We start from the raw sequence: 17,114 nt of genomic DNA on the forward strand, positions 1-17,114 counted from the left end.
TCCCTGATGGGTAAGAGTATATATTTTGTCTTGTGTTTTGTTTCTCTTCCAGTCATGTCAGTTTAAATTATAAAGCTCTCCAATAATAAGGTTTTCAGTCATGATGAAAGCTGAACCGGATTACTAACTTTTCAGTTTAAGGTTATCCCTATATTCCTGCTAACTACTTATTAGTAGTTTTGTATGTGTATTGAAAGTAAGAATGAAACTTAAACAGATCTTTAAAAATATGTATAATTTAAATACTTCTTATAAGCATTTCCCAGACTCTTGGTTTTAATAACATAGATGAAAATCTTTCAGAAGACTTTGAAAAATGTAAAGACAGGGTGATAGAATATTCTGAAGTAGTTTAATTATTCCACTCAGGATGGTGTTGTTGCTAAATTTTACTTATACCCCAATGCAACCAGACTGTAACTCAAGTCTGGAAAGGATTATTAAGCATGAAGATACCATCTCTTGCTTAAGATATCAATAAATTTTAAATTACTGGAGGCTGGGAGAGTGTTAGGGAATTAGTATGTATTGCTTGACCTGTTCTCATACAATTTCTAAACATGTGCTACAGGGCTTTGTCATAGACAGGACAAAGGCCTAAATGAACCTTAGGTTTACTTTGATATTAAATATGTTCTTATGAATTTTGAAGTTACATCACCGAATTTTGAAAAAAATCTGGATTTCCAAGGGCTCCTAAAAATTTCATGTCAGCTTGGCTATTTCTGAAGGGAGCAATAAAGAAGAAACAAGGTGAGGATTTCAGGTGTAACTTTGTTGGATAAGGAATATGCTCTCTTTTTTTGCTGTTGACAATAGGAGTGCAGAGAAGTTGGAGTTTGAAAGGATCAAACCCTTACACTGTAACGTGACTCTCCACCATGTGAACAGTCCCATTTGTATTTGCACTGCTTTCACAGTAAAACTCATCCTAGTTTATTTGTTCGCAAATCACTCATCAATGCTATGCTCCAAGAAAAAAACAATCTCTGGATTATAGTCCCTGATTTACACAGCAGCTGTATGAATTTATAAACTTTTCATACATAGTAAATGGAAAAATAAACAAATTCCATTTATATTCCAAATTCTGAAGTGAAATAATTGATATAAGAAACTGGTAATTAGAAAAGAAACTCCCCTGTAACAAAAAATACTTGCTTTTTCAAAGGTTCTGTTAATGTTTTTATGGATTTGAAGATTAAAGTCTCATTGGGAGTTCAGTTTGAGGACTGAAAATCTACGTCCAGTGTAAGGTTTATTTAGCAAGAATATTGGGAAGAAATGAACTTTCATGAATGTAGCCTTTATATATAGTAAAAAGAAAAAGTAATTTTTGTTTCTTTTTAAAAGACTTTTAAAGATACAGATCACTTCCTTGTATGAGAATAATTTGCACTGTGTTGGAGGCATCACCACTGGGAAAAAAAAAAAAAGAAAAGTGAAAACAACCCACAATTGCTCACTATCCTTTGAGGATTTTATTATCATTTATATTGTAATGACTTGTCTTTAATGAGTATCATTGATTTTCAAATAGGAGAGACCAACTGAGATTGTTTCAATACAGTATACATAGAATCCAAAATATATTTTGGTAGAAAGTACTAAGATTTCTTTCATTAGAAAATTTTCAGCATCAGTCCTCAGGATAATTAGGTAGACATGAATTAATAAAGGTAAGATTTCAACCAGGTCCTGAACTTTGTACCCATTTTTAGGGGAGGAAACTGAACTAATAAACCAATTTTGTTCCTTTTTGCCCTGTTTTTTTTTAACTGGTGACTGTTTCCTTTTGGGAGGAATAGAAGATGAATTTGTCTATTACTTTATGCGGTCCTACTTATTTTCAAAACTATGCAGTTTTCTCATTTGTCAACATCAAAGTTTGATATCTTTGTTTGAGATTCTGGACCCCTTATTTTAACTGTCAGCACTCAGTTTAGAAAGTTTCCCTAGGTTTAAAAACTGAGATAAGAATTTTTCTATAATATCTCTAACCATCTCCTCAAACACATCTTATCAAAAGTGTTAACTAAAATTTTTTTACCTTCCTATGTCAGGTGACAGACTTTTGTTTGTGTTTTGGGGAATTATTCCCATGGTTTCAGTTATTTCTTCCCAAAAGCAGAACAATCACTCTTCTGCAGGTTGAAAATGGCTGGTATGCCCAGCTTCAGTGGAGCATTACCACTCCTCAGTGTAACAGGAAAAGTACAAAATATTTTAAAGCGGTAATATGCATCATTAAACAGTTAAAAACCTGATTCTATTGAGAAGTAAAAATAGCTCAGAAAACGACAGCTGGAGTTTAATTTATTCAAGAAAATGACTAGCCACACATTAAAAGTTCTGATATAAAGTAGTTTTAACTAAAGGAAGAATGGGAGGACTGTTATTGTGACTTTGCAAACTGTAATTAGAAGTTGCATTAGTAAGCCAGGTTTTCAGGTAAATTGTGCAGTTCTCCTGAAAGTATGAAGAGAAAATCTACACTAGCCTAACCACCTTGTTTACTACTTTTTTCTTACTGTGAGAAATGCGTGCTGTACTGTTCTCTTGTCCAACCTGACTACAAAAACCAGCCACCATAGAATCATAGAATGGTTAGAGTTGGAAGGGACCTTAAAGATCATCGAGTTCCAACCCCCCTGCCATGGGCAGGGACACCTCCCACTACACCAGGTTGCTCAAAGCCCCATCCAGCCTGGCCTTGAACAATTCCAGGGACGGGGCATCTACAACTTCCCTGGGCAACCTGTTCCAGTGTCTCACCACCCTCACAGTAAAGAATTTCTTCCTAACGTCTAATCTAAATTTCTCCTGTTTTAGCTTAAAACCGTTACCTCTCGTGCTATCGCTACACTCCCTCATAAAGAGTCCCTCCCCATCTCTCCTATAGCCTTCCCTTTAAGTACTACATATTCCATGTGATATATGACTAATGATGTAGATGTGCTGATCCATTAGACCATCAGTTTTCTTCTGTAGAATTAGTCTGGGAACTCCATTTGGAAAGAGCCACCTCCAATACAAACTATTCTGTTGTGTCCCTGTTGTTCTAAATGCCTTATAGGTTACATGGCTAGGCAACTGGAAGAAGGACTTCAAAGTTGAGGTGGAACATCACACAAAATCACATACAGATCTTGTCATACATTTTTTATGACCTTTAAGTGACTGAATGATTCTGGTGTAACTTTCCAAAAAGACAGAGAAAGTGGGAAAAAAAAGCCCTGTTTCTCCAAAATAACATGGTGTCTATGGGATCAAAATAGCATTTTTGTTAATGCTGGATGCCAAGTTTTCTCTTGGTTAAAATTTGTAGATCCTGTACTTGTGCTTTGACTCTGAGTCCAAATTAAGGAGTGTTAGGTTTGCTTTTTTGTTCTTAATCTGTTTTCTCTTATGCCCCAAAATAAAGTATTGGTTTCCTTCATCACTCCATGATTTTGATACTATAAAAAGTAAACATCACTTGTAGGTTACTTTTCAGGTTAAGCAGTAAGCAAGTCCCTGGTGCTGTGCTGAGATAATCAGTCTATCAGATTGCCAGTACAAATTTTGTTATACACTGCAATTACTTGAGTGTTCAATCACAGAGAGTGTTTACTGTGATGTGATCACACTCTATGAATATGCTACTTCCCCCTTGATTGTCACCTGCTATTTCATTACTGAAGGTAGCAAAAGAGTGAAACAGAATCTTTGATAAACTAACTATTTAAACTTGTCGGACTATCCACTATCAACATAAGGTTTACTCCCCACCGTCAATGATAAGGCCAAAGTGCTATATTCATACAGGTACTTGAATGTTGCAAAGCAGAACATTTCCACAGCTTAGTGTCAGGTACATGAACATGACTGGAGTCTGAAACCCTGTGACTTAACAGAATTAGTTGATAGACAACACCAAGCACAGGAGTATGTGTAAAACCCTCTCTTCAACACCTCTACTGAAGCTATTTCACTGTATCTGAAAATTCATGAGTATCTTGGGTGAGAAGAAAAAGTAAATATGAGCTTAACACTCATATCATGAGCATCTGGATAGTCAGGGTTTCTTGTGTTCAGCTCTCCTCTGAGACAGTGACATGCTTTAACATTTCTGCAGGGAGTTAAGAAGCTATTTGTCTGGGTTTCCTTAGACTAAGAAGCTTTCAGACAGGTTTTGGGTACTGAAGGAGAGGTCGGTGGAGTCTGTGCTTACTGGGGTGGGAAGTGGAGACTTGGTTTGAATGTCAGATTGGAATCTTGTGAGTTCTATCAACAGCAGGGAAGCTCCTTCTCCTCCACCTGCAGATTTGCAACTACAGAATAGATTCAGAGCCCCAGTGGAAGATGAGGGGCTGGGAAGCATGTCCAATGAGGAACCAGAGCTGTCTGAAACTGAACTGTTCAGCAGCAACAATGTGAAACAGTGTGTGATAACAGTGAGATATTCCCTGCCATGAGGGGATGGAGGATCCCATCTGCTCACCTGAGGATTCAAGAACTCCTAGAAAGAGATGGGATCCATCTGACCAAGTGGGGCAAAATCATCTTTGCCAACAGGCTGGCCAATCTGGGGAAGAGAGCTTTTAATTAGAAGCAATATGGGAGGAACAACAAAAAGTGAGTAAATGGTGGACTACGTTGGTAAGCAAAGGATAAATCAATAGAGATCTTGACTATATTCAGATATCTGCAGACTGAGGTTTCTTCAAGTGAACATGTGCATCTTTCAGATGATGCCAAACCTTTCTTAGCAAACAGTTCTGAAATGGGATCTTATATCTGAGAATACCTTTTTGTTGATTAGCTGGGACTTCAGCTCTGGAAATAGTCCACTGGTGGAAGATGACATCTATTACACCAGGAACCACTTTGGCTTTTAAAGGGACATTAAAATTGATTTTATTTGATATTTAAAATACAAACAAACCCCACAGTACCCTAGTTACGGTTAACTTTGCATGGAGAAATTATAACTATTTGCCTAAGACAGTTGAGTCAGTGACAAAGTCACTGTATTTTTGGATCCCCCTCCTAATTTTAATGTATTTTGGAGATTTTCAACAACTGCAGAAGCAAGTTTTCTGCAGACCTTGGAGTACCACCGAAATATCCTGCTAATGAGAAGGTAGCAGTATTATTCCTGAGCTGAAACTTTTTGAATTAACTTGGGACAATCCTAGTAAAGCAGCTGTGAGTACTTGGAATGACAATCATGGGTCCCTATGCTGAGGTCCATTTTGGAGGTATCATGCGATAGAAACAGTGATTATACATTCCTCTGTCACCTGAGACTTAAAAGACATTGGACGTCTTGATGTCCATGAACAGAAGCCATAATTAGGAGGAGAATTGCTGCACCTGTCTGTACTTCATGCTGTCTTCCCCACAAATCAGTTCAGTCTTGTCATGTTGACTTTGAAGCTAATTAGCATTCCCAGACACTTGTAAAGCAAGAAAATGTCTGCATATGAGTTTGGGAGAAAGAAAAGCTGTGTGTCACTGTGAAGAGTGGAGTCCTAGTCTTTGAATGTGCACTTGCATGTGTGACATATACTACATATGTACAGGCTGCAACTACATCCAGCTGCTTTCTACCTGGGTTTCAGGGCCATAAGCAGATATGAGCTTAAACCTACATGTGATTCCAACTTTCACTAATTTGAATGCAAGCTGGGAGATGGGATCTGACCATTGCTGGTTACTTTTACTGTGGTAAATTTTGTTATCCTCAAGCCTGTTAGTATTGACACTGAGCCTAGAAACTTATCGCAACCAATGAAGCCATTCAGCACTCAAGCGAGGCATTTTCTGAAGAGGAAACTGCTTGATAAATTTATGTCTTTTAAGTTTGGAGTTTACCCGACTGCTGTTCATCTTCAGCATGGGAAGTCATCCAATACCTGAAGCAGTTCTCCCTGGTTTCCTGCATCCTCTTCTGTTAGTACATGCTCTCAGGAGTAGTGTACACTGATTCTTCTGTGCTCTGCTGAACTAAATGCATTTGGTTTAAATCATTCCTCTAAAGGCCAAATTGGTCTCTTGTGTATTAGAGATCATCTTCCATCAGCTGATTTTTGGAGTTAAGTATTACTGTACTCAGCAAGATTAATTTCAAAGAAAGAAAATCTAACAAATTTTAACTTCTTTTATCTTCTACAAAATATTAATTTTACCCTATGTAGTCCTACATCTTTCATAAGGCCATTTTTGCCTATCACAAGTGACACACAGTGGAAACACTGCTGCTGGAGGGTATTTCAACAATAGATATTTGACTAGCAAGTTCCAAGCCAAAAAAAAGAGAGTGGTTGGCAAGATTTAGGTAATGTAAGAGCAGCCATCAGGATCCAACCCATTTTGTCATCTATTACTGCTGAAGTCAGCTCTACATCATTAGCAGAGAAAAGAGCAATTTCTGCTAGATTCAGGAAAGAATCCACTGCTCTAAACACCACTTCAAAGATGATCTGGCAACTGATGCTTGGAAGGAAGGGAATTCTGTTTTGTGGTCTCAGGGGTGATCAAATCACCGCTATTCTTGTAGTGTAAGAAACTGCAAAAAGCCACTTTTTTTGCAATTGACTAATTCATGAGTCATTCTTCATGTTGCCTTAATATGCTCCCCCATGCTGTTGATGTCAAATGATATATTTATTCATTCTCTGAGGTTTTTATCTACGCAAAAATTAAGTAAATGCAAATAAGTATGAGCAAACTTGAAAAGACACTTTGAGGCATGTTTGATTGTGGAATGAGAATGAAAAATGGGCTCTTCATTACTATGCCATCTTTACAGCATCACTGACTTACACATTGCTGATCTAAACACCCAATTTCTGAAAAGTAATGAAATGGCATGTGTTAACTAATTATTATTAACCACTGTAAATGGTAAAATTATGACCTGATTGTGAACAGATAGAGCACATTCCTTTAGAGTGTATTAGTAATAGGCTTTAAAAACAGAGAAAGAGAGCACATGTTCAGCAGGGGAAAAAAAGCAGGAAAATAATGAGAAAATAATCTTCTAACACAACTTAATAAAGGTACCTACATAGTAATTATCTTTAGCTTAAAGAAAAGCCACAAGCAATTTGACATGAAAATACCAGCTTTGAAGTGTTACTGAAGAACCTGTTCTTGACTTCTGACATCCACTGGAAGTCAGTTGGAGTCATGCATGCAGATACTTCTATTTTTATTGCTGAGTCAAAACCAGAGATTCCTTGCTTCATAGGCTGTCTGTTCTCAGACCACTATGGGTCATGATTGCAGGCAAAATAAAGAAACCAAACAGAATTTTCCCTGAAGTGTCAGGGTCCTGAAGGTATTCAGGGGCTTTCCTGGTCATACCTGTTCTCTTCTGGGCCCTCCTCCTACCTCTGACCCATGGCCCAGGACCCCATTTCAGGGAAGCCTGGGGCCATCAGTTCCTTGCCTGGGAATGGCCCAGTGTGCAGCCAAGAGTTCATGCTTCAGCTCACCAGCCAAGGTGAAATGCCATAAATGTGTCCTGTTTTAGTATAGGCAATGTATTACGTGAGTAAAGTGACTATTTACGTAAGATTTCACTTGCTGACTATGTAATACAAGCTAGGGAGGGACAAATCACTGGATTTAAGCAATTACCCATCACACAGATCTTCAGAGAGATGTAAAAGCCAGGTAAATTGAGTTTACAAGTTTAAGATATTTTTCCATTTTAATTATGCATATTTTATCATGGCAAGACTGGAATTTCAAGGAATTCTGAGTAACTGTGGATGATCTTCCCAGAATCTAAATCAGTTGCACGCAGAAAGAGAAATGAGAATGTCCTCTATAAGCAGTGCTGATTTATTCAGAATTCAAATTAAATTGGTTATGAAAGTCGGAAATACATTAATGAAGACTAACAATAGAACCCTAAGGATCTTAAATAACTGAATTGGAAATATGAGAATGATTGATGCAGCAATGATGAATAACAAAAGCCCTTCTGAGAAAAGAAAACTCCCAGTGTTATTATGGAGAACGTGAAGGGCAGTGAACCACATACTGAACCCCAGAGTCCCCGTGTCACTTGTTAGGAAACATTTGGAGGCAGCTAATTCCACACAAAAGCAAGTCCCTTGGCTGGCATTCTGTAATAGTGACTTGGATGCAATTCTTTTTTGGAAAGATTTCAAAAAAATGGATTTTCATAATTTCAGAAATTTATTTTTCCATAGTAACATGAGTACAAGCAAGCAAAAGCAAAGAACTAAACAAAGCATACAGTCAATAAGAAAATAACCCACACTTTTCTATTACAGATAAGTAATTTTTCTGTACTGCTGCATTCTGGAAAACAGTCTTAGCAGAATCCAAAAAACTAGATTTGATTCTAGTTGCTTTTGAAATGAGGAGCTAAGTACATGTTTCAGTTTAATTTGTGTGCTTCAGAGGAGAGCCTAATATTCAGAACCCAGGAATATAAACCCAAGAATGTAAGTATGAAGTTCAAACCTGAAGTTCTTTCTCAGATACTCAAGCTTGGCTAAGATGTGTTTTACTTCTCTGCATTGGTTTCCCTTTCATGTAAAGTGGTCATGTCTCTGTGTCCAAAAACATTTTTAAAAAGAGGCTTAGTTCCTACACTGAAAACTTCCTTTTCTGCCATGAAAAATTAAACAATTTATATCTGCAGACTACCACACACTTGATAAGTTGTCTACAATTCATATTGAGCTATTCCTATTGAACTATTAAACTAACCTGGATTTGCACATTACCAAAGGAGCTACAAGACAAACTCTCCAGAAACAGTTTCACAATGATTATGTTTTCAAAAATCTTTTTTTGTTCTAACAGGAAAACAGTGGCTCTCCTACTTAAAATAAAGATCATACTACAACACAGAAAATAATTGATAGAAATACCCCCATTTGGAAATGTGCAAAACCCTCCCCAAACCGAAGCCCCAACCTCCACACCAACCTGAAGCTGAGCTATATTTTGTTTAGAGAAATTTAAGTACAGGCTTTAAAATTATCTGACAAGTTTTTATAATTTTTTAGGCACCAGGAAAAATCAAAGAGATTTAATATTTTGAAATAAACATAGCTGATTATGGGCAGAAGATATTTTTTATTAAATACCTACATTTCTCTTCAAAGGAATTTTATGCACGAAAATAAATTTAGCACTTCATTAGCAACATTATTTACAGAAATGACACTTTTCTTTTAGTTTGTTTTGAACTACTGTCACAGAACCCCTGACAGTACGAAGCAGCCTGCCTGAAGTAGAACATATTTCTTCTGATGTTAAAGGCCACCAAGGTTTATTCATTCTCCAGCAGTTATTTCTTTGATTTTGTTATGGTAAGAAGTTTTTATATTCAGAAAGTCCTTATGTTTTCTGTTTTAAATGTATTTTAAAGAGTTTGAATTACTTTGTGAGTGATTGTGGGAGAAACAACAGAGATTTTCTGAGTGCGAAAGGCATTTATAATTACTCTGATGGATACTGGACTCTTCAGCCATGCGTAATAAAGGATCACAGACACATGGAAGTGAAATAGCTCCAAATAATATTAAATGTTAAACTTGCTGTATTTTATGAATGCTATATGCTGTATATGCCACCTTCTTCATTTTACATTTCATACCTGAGCCCAATTTCAAGCACACTAGTATCAGACGATATTTCAGGTAGAAAAGTAGTTTCAAGCAGCATCAATATTTTCCCTTCATGTTGAATTACATTTCCATCAGAATTGAAAGAACAAATCAAACCATAGTGTAACACTGAACTGAACTGAACTGAACTGCTGTAGCAATGATAAAAGAGAATGAAATGGAACTGGCAGTTTCTCTCAAGAGAGGTTGGATCTTCACAGGAAGCAACCAAACAACTGAACAGAAATAGAGACCAAGACAATTTATAGTTGGATTGCTTTGAGAGCACTAGGTTATATGACGTGACATGACACTGGCCTCTTCCTAGTGTCTTAATACAGCCCTTTTGAAAGCATAACAAATCAGGTCTTCTGAAAATAGGTATTTCAAAGTATTGAGGTATTAACAATAACATTTTGAGTTTTAAATTTTTGCATTTAAAGCTCTGTTTCTGAGTGCTTAGGGTATCCTCTGCCTATGTAGTCAAGCCTCCCCTCTCCACACCTGAGAACTAGGAGCATTCTAAATGATAAAACATAGGTTTATCTGATTCAAAAAGTGCAATTCCTTGCAAGAGTAAGTAAAACCAGATTACATGTCACTGCACAGCACTGAACCTAGATACTGGGATAGAAAACCTGACTGCAGCAAGAGTTAAAACTATGATTCAGTGTAAAGAAGTAGTTCTTGGTTATTATTCTTCAAAGTTTGCACCGTAAGCTAAATAGTGCTCTCTGGAAGCTTTCTTGAAAGACAACCTAGATTTTGTTCTCATTGAATTCCATTCTATCACTTCTATAAATTATACCCAAATATTCATGTTAAATAGTATGTTCCTTCAGCATTTATTATTGCAACAGGTGATGGCCATGCAGCTATACAGTTCAATTACACAGATGTTCATTTGATTTGTTCTGTGAGTTTATAACTTGTACTATGGTAGAAATGCATAATTATTTCACTGTTTCATGTTGTCACCTAGATATTTTATGTCCATCTATCTCATTGACTAGCATTTGTTATTCTGGTTCCTTTACTCTTAGATCTGCCTCATCAGTATTGATTTTTATCTCAGAATATGTATCTGGTTTATTTTCCCTTATGTATATTTTATTATTTTCTGCCCTGTTTGCAACCCTTTAGTCTCTTCCTGTAAGGAGTACCAATATCTAGGCTTCATTGTAGAATTTTTCTTTAAAAAAGTAGTAAGAAAAACCCCACATATATCTCTGTCTTAAGCCCCTGTCCAGATCCTCTGGGACCTTTAAAAATCTTCTCTGGCCACACCAAACTTCAAGTATACATGTGAAACAAAAACATTTTTTCGACAAGAAGAAAACACTGCACCAGCACATGAATATGAAAAGCACTCATCAGAGTGATTTACCCCTGCTAATCTCATCCTCTCATCAGCAGTGGAAACATTCAAAGGACTTTTGTTGCGTAATTATCTTTTTCCAGACTTCGAGTACCCACCTAGCATTTTGTATCCACGAAACTCATAATAATCCTATAGGTGTGATAAGCAACCAAGTAGGCCTAGCACTTATTCCTGGTGAAGATCTGCCTGGTCATGTCCTATCATCATCTGGTACAGCGGTAGTAATGTCCTTTATTTAAGTAATGTGGTGATTTCTCCAACAGCTTTTCTGCTGATTGTCTGCTAAAGCACTGAGTTGTGGTCTGAGAACTGTCTCACCCACAACTGAAGGCTTCTCATCACCTCAGGATCAACAGGAGAGAGATGATCTTTTACAAAGTCTATATCAAGATTTAAAACAACTCATGTCATATTCCTCCTCCAGTTCAATTTTCATAATTATCTGACTCTGTGTTCATGATGACTCCCAAATATTCCCTGAGTAGAAAAACACATGCACACTGTCTGGCTGAGAACTCATGCCTTTCTCACTGGAGCTCCAGTAAATAATTAGGTATATAGTTTGTGAAGCAGTTCTGTGGCCATTTCCCCCTCTTTGTACCTGTGCACAGGAAAAGGTTGTTAACTCCTGGCGCTTCAGGCTGCAAGGCTTTTATTTCTAGTCTCTCTGGTCCCATTATTTATTTTTTTTTAAGCACGAACAGGAAACAGACATGAACAATGGAAAAGTCATGAGCAAGGATTGAGAGATGACCTGTTCAGGAAAGTTAAGTAGCTGAAGGCAAGGTACACCAGAGCAGAGAGACAGAATGGAAAATGGTCCACGGCTGAACTACAGAGTTTTCAACTGGGGAAAATGTGTGTGAGAGCCACCAGAAGACAACGAAGAGAGTTCATAACTGAAGATGATTTTTGGAGACCACAAGCTCTACTTTCATTGCATTAACTAACAAAAGCTCATTAGATCATGATTTAGAAAACTGTATAACATTACAGAATATGATGTTAGAACTTGAGTAAGAAAGATAGAGATTTCTAAGCAGCTTCTATTGCTAAAAGGGAATAAATATAAATCGTAAGCATAGGTAGTATAGATATTTTCAAAGCGTAAGTCTCAGAGCTGTATGCAAAAGTTTTTCTACAGACATATATTTATTGAAAGGATTATACCTAAGTATGAAATTTATGTGATAGATACATTGGTGTAACATGTTTATCTATTTTCATACACAGATTTCTGTATTCTTCAGCCATTTGCTGCATGCAGATCTTTGCATAGATGTTACTATGGAAGAGGTTCCTGAAAACTCAGGAAGGCAGAACTGATCGTTCAGTCAGGCTGGGTGATGAATGAAGAACAGTGTCATATAGGGTGAATACATAATTTAAAATATAGCAGCATTGTGGCTTAAATTATCTTATTTTCTATCATTTGAAAATTATATAGATAGCTAGCCTTCAGGCTCAACCTTAGATTTGAAGACACAAGAAAACTGCAGCAGACCTATTTCAAAGCTATGGGAAAATGAGTATTATTACTGCATTATGTATTATTTAATAGCTGTCCAGTAATGATCCAGTATCATTCTGAAGATTGGTGCAGCTATTTTCATATTTATGAAATTCATCTGGAAGAACAGTTTCTGAATTATTCTGAATTCATGGAAGAGGGTTCACAGGTTCAGAAATGGGTTTTCATTGACCTGCAGATTCTGAGTGAGATCAAGGTCTTCATCCCAAATGAGCATCAGTCTGTCTCTTCCTGAGCAAAGTAAATGATATTAGTTGACTCTTCTTATTTCATTTTTATTCATAAGCTGTGTATTCTGACATCTTGTAAAATAGCTTATTTCTGCTCTTCTGATGAAGAAAGTTTTGGAGAAACTGAGAACTGGGAAGACCTTCTCCCTTCCTTCTGTTTATGCGGCAGCCTAGAGGGTGAGGGTTGGAAAAGCAAGGCAGGACACATAGAATTAATTGTCCAAACTTCTCTTTTTTGAATTCTCTCTTTTACTGGTAATAAGGTGCATCACATTTTTTTTTTAAATGTAGTTACAATATTCCATACCAAGAGAATTAAAAGTTTTCTAACCTATTTGGATTAGCATTGCAAAGAGACATGCATACTTCTTGCTGCAAAAGTATATCATTTAAATGTGCACCTTTAAAAAAACAAAAAATTCTGGACTGAATTCAGGGCAGATACAATATAGAAATATTTTCTTATCTAAAACAGTTGCTTTAAGAGTAAGTTTAGTGATAAAATAATTGTATCAATGCCATAATTAAGTTAAAATATCACTAACAAAAATAAAATATTATTTAGCAATGATAAGCAATTTAACAATAAGAAACTATTATTTCATTTTCCTTCTAATTTATGACTCCACCTCATGTGCATAGTCAGAGATCTGCGTGCTTCATGAGGCTGTGCCTTATCATCACCTCTCATCTATCCATTGGCTGAAACGGAGTGGATTGTACATTCAAGGGTGTAGGATTTGGGTGACATTGACCAAAGAATTTTTGCTGTCTAAAGTGGGGTTCTGAAATTTTTCATAACTTACGAAGCATGCCCTAAAAATGAAGACACACTACTCTGTCTATTGCTAATTCAAAAGTGAAAGCAGCAAACAATACAGTTTAAAGCTTTGTAATTATCTGCCTTGATCTTATTAGGCTGTCCTATGGTAAGTGCCATACCTGATCTTAAAGAAATCAGAGAAAGTAATTAATCTCTTAATTTTATCACTAGATCATGTGTCTATCCAGTATAAAGACATAATTATACTCAAGAGAGAGAGAGAGAAATAAAATGAACATGGCCTGTGAAATGATTAATTTTGTGTCCTGGAGTCAATTAAGCATAGGATAACTGCAATTCTCTGAAATTACATTTAATGCCATAATGCACTGTAACAAAGGAGCTGGTGGGAGTACAAATACAGTACTGTACATGAAAAAATGGTAAAATGTGTACTTCACCATTAAAAAGCTTAAACAAAGCATTGAATAACCTTTGACTTTATAATTAATAACAGTCCTTAGATGGTGCTCTTTCTTTGCTGCTCTCAGAGTAAAATACAAAATAAGGGTAAATATTTCAAGGTCAAATGTGTCAAATACATAACACAAGTGAGAAACCTGGGTTCCTACATTCTCTAGTTAATGTTCAGTGAACTAAATCATGAGTCCCATTGCACTATACAAGAATTTGGTGATACTTCTGACTTGTAAGATGATGAGAAGCCAACTGACTACTTACAAAATTAGCTCAAGTAGGTTTAGACGTACATAATGTCTTCTTCAGGATCCACTCTTACCCTCAAAATACAGTTCTAAAAGGGTAAACATCAAATCTGACTATGTCAGGCAGGTACAGAAGTGCTACTGTGGAAGTGTTAATGCCAATGCCAACAGTGAGTATAATCTGCATCTAAATATTCACTATGTGTCTCCAGAAGCTTGAGCTTACTGACTTTTCTGAGTGCACTTTAATTAATATAATTAATGATCAGCCCTTCCTTCCTCTGTAAAGCTGTCTCCCAAGGTCTTATTCAACATAACATAACACACTGAATGAACACACAGAGAAATAATTAACTTGAGACAAGTAGGTGGGAGAATAGAAATGGGGGATAATTAAAGTAAGAATAAAAGTAGCAGCATAATAATGATGAAAAATATGATAAACTAGGTTGTCACAATGTACTACTTTTCCAGTGTGCTTCATTGTGGTCCTCTAATGCTTGACCTAGTGCAGCTAGAATGGGTTGAAGAACAGATGAAAAACAAGACAGCTCTAACTGCACTCACTTAAATGTATGGATTTGGTTTGATAGTTAGGAGTTTCTTTGACCCAGGATGAAGACTAGTAGAGCTGGTAGGAAAAATACTGGTTTGGAGAACGGTTGTTTGCAGGTCATACCTATTCAACTACCTAAAGAAAATGATCCTATGATATGTAACTGGAAAGCTAAAATCATTGTGCGAACCACCCAGATTCATAGTACTTTCAAGTAAAGGAAAGAAAACCAAAAGAGTTCACCATGGCAGAACTTTTTTTTTTAAAAAAAAAAGTCAAGTATAAACACAGGAAAGGCAAATGTACTATAAATACAGAATTTGTCATCCTTAATTTGGAGAAGACTTTGGTTTCAAGCTCATTCCAGATTGCCACATTTAATTGATACACAGTGATCTAGATATATTACTTATAGCTATAATGTTGTAGCAGACACAATACATACCTATTACTGGGGAACAATGCAAGGCTTTTATTCTCTGCCATGATCTGTGTTTGCTTTTATATTTTATAACTCGTGATTAATCTTACAAACTATGATTTGTTAGCCATATCTGATTTGGCAATTTCATATTTTGCAAAACATATTTTTTACTTTTTCTGTTTTCAGTATGGAACACATGCATCAGTGGTATTTGCAAAAACTGAAGTTCGGATACCAATATATATACAACAGGCAATGAATACTTAGATTTCTATAAATTCTCTCGTTGTTTTAATTGCTCTTGTTGAAAGACAAAGCATATAAAATACAATCTCTCTTTGATACTATAATATGTTTCTTCCAAGGGACCCCAAAATGCCCAAATTTCATAATCACTTCTGCTGTCTATCTCTTATTTGGCATGATTATGGCAAACATATTCGTGCACTAGAAATGGTTTGTCCCTTGCTAGGCACAGCTTCACAAGCTCCTAGACAATGAGATTCATGCTGATCCCATATTGGGCCTGACTGAATGACCTGATGCACATTCATAGAATCATAGAATCATCTAGGTTGGAAGGGACCTTCAAGATCATCTAGTCCAACCATCAACCTAACTCTGACAAAAAACCCATCACTAAACCATGTCCCCCTTCACCATGTCAACCTGTCTTTTGAACACCTCCAGGGATGGTGACTCAACCACTACCCTGGGCAGCCCATTCCAATGCTTGATAACCTTTTCAGTGTAAAAATTCTTCCTAATATCCAACCTGAACCTCCCCTGGCGCAACTTGAGGCTGTTTCCTCTAGTCCTGTCGCCTGTGACTTGGCAGAAGAGACCAACCCCCGCCTCTCTACAACCTCCTTTCAGGTAGTTGTAGAGAGCAATAAGGTCCCCCCTCAGCCTCCTTTTCTCTAGGCTGAACAACCCCAGCTCCCTCAGCCTCTCCTCATAAGACTTGTGCTCCAGACCCCTCACCAGCTTCACTGCCCTTCTCTGGACCCGCTCCAGCACCTCAATGTCTTTTTTGTGGTAAGGGGCCCAAAACTGGACACAGTACTCGAGGTGGGGCCTCACCAGTGCTGAGTTTTTGCCAAGTATTGACTCTTTATGTCTATTATAACTTTTTTAAGCAGCTAATAGAATTTATAAGGGAAGGTTTGAAGAAAGTTCCACCACTACACTAAAAAGCTAGCAACCAAATAAGCGTGAGTGGTATTGACTGAGAATAAGTAGATAAAAATATCAAGTGAATTTGCATCTACTGTCATGTAAGTGGAGGAGAGACAAGCAGGGCATACAAGTACAATTTGGCTGGTGACCCAGGCACCGAGTGGAAAAAATAATAGTGAAGAGGGATTCATTACAGGATTTCAGGAACTTTGCTTGCTTAAACCATGGTTTTCTTGTCTCTCTTCTTATCTAGAAGTGTTTGCAAATATTGCAGTAATATTACAAATTTTTTTCTTTTTCTTTGCCTAAGTCCCAGTACAATGCACAATAAGAGCTTTTTTCCCCTAATGATTTATCTGGTTTGGTACTGAGATTAGACCAATCTGTACTATAATATGATGGAACCAAATGTCCCAAATATTTCAGGTAGCTTGTATGAGGAAGTGAAATATTGCTACTTTACTAAATCCATTTTTAATTAACTTATATTAAAATATAACCAATTGTTGTAACTTATTTAATGGAAAGAAACACTGCCAGAGTTGTTAATAATACGAAAATATGTTCTCTATAGTCACATCTGAAACCCTGCCTTTTATTACTTTGTAAGAGAAAATGTTCTGTACAATTTTCCTAGAAATACATGGGTTCTTTTTGAGATCAAGAGTAGAATATGTAGTCTGG

This window comes from Numenius arquata, chromosome 2, assembly GCF_964106895.1.
Source record: "Numenius arquata chromosome 2, bNumArq3.hap1.1, whole genome shotgun sequence".
Classification (NCBI taxonomy): Eukaryota; Metazoa; Chordata; class Aves; order Charadriiformes; family Scolopacidae; genus Numenius; species Numenius arquata.